Genomic DNA, 1,129 nt, shown 5'->3' on the forward strand with positions numbered 1-1,129 from the left:
ACCTCCCACAAACAGGCAGGTTTGGTTGGGCGCTGCTCCTGATGCAGGGGGGCAGGGGCTTGAGGGCATGGGAGGCAGTGAGCTCCTCACCAGGCACAAGTGCAAGCTGCAGCCCGTGGATGTAAATCCATGTCCCCTGAGGCTCTGGGGTTTGACATTCAAGGGGGTTGATCAGGGGAGGGATGCTCAAGCTGTGGATAGGTACCTGGAACAGCTGCCAGTTCTTCTCCTGCAGGCAGGTGCCCATGGCCACAGACCAAACCATGTGGGGAAAGAAACAAGAGCTACAAGCAGACATGCTGCAGTCCTGGAAATGCTGGGGAGAAGGCGTGTGGCAGCCCACATCAGCCCCATCCTGAACATGCCAGGCAGCCTCAGACACAAGCCCCAAACAAAATAATTTCATGAGGCTGTCATAAGCTTTTCCTACCAAACCACTCACAGAAATGTTCCCAAGAAACATCAGTTAAAAGTTCTCTGCCAAAACTATGCTGGTAACTAACTGGGAACATTCGGCCTGAAAATAAAATATTTTGGTGATGGAAAAAAAAAAAAAAAGAAAGAAAAGAAAAAAAAAAAAAAAGAAGACTTAAAATACATTTAAAAGCAGTACCAAAAATAACTCCAAACATCATGTGGGCCAGAGTTAAGGGGATGGTGCTGGGGGGGTCAGGAAGAAGGGAGAGTGTCTTAGTGTGGAGAGACAGAAATAGTTTAAAAATAAAATCACTTCTTCTCCCAGCCACCCTGGGTTTTCATGCAAAAACTGCAGAGGGTGAAGGCAGAACTGCTGCACACATCAGTCTCTGGGCTTCTCCATGGCAGGGGTTTACACTCTGGAAGCTGGCACACTGCTGACATGAGTTTACCAGCCCTCAGGGCTGCTGAGTGCTTCAAGACCAGTGTGTGAAAATGACCCTACAATGCTGAAAGGGACCTTTCCCCTGCGTGGATAAGGGAGGAGGCAGGGACACAGCATGATTTGCAGTCAGCTCTGGTAATATCCTCGGGGAACAGCACAAACTCCTCCTGGCCAGCCTGGCTGCTGGTGGCATTGCCAACAGACCCCAGATCCCCATGTGGTGGCAGAGGGCATCCCTCCAGACCCAGTCCCCATCTGCATCCCAAC

This window comes from Chaetura pelagica, unplaced genomic scaffold (genome assembly GCF_000747805.2).
Source record: "Chaetura pelagica isolate M959 unplaced genomic scaffold, ChaPel_1.0 scaffold283, whole genome shotgun sequence".
Classification (NCBI taxonomy): Eukaryota; Metazoa; Chordata; class Aves; order Apodiformes; family Apodidae; genus Chaetura; species Chaetura pelagica.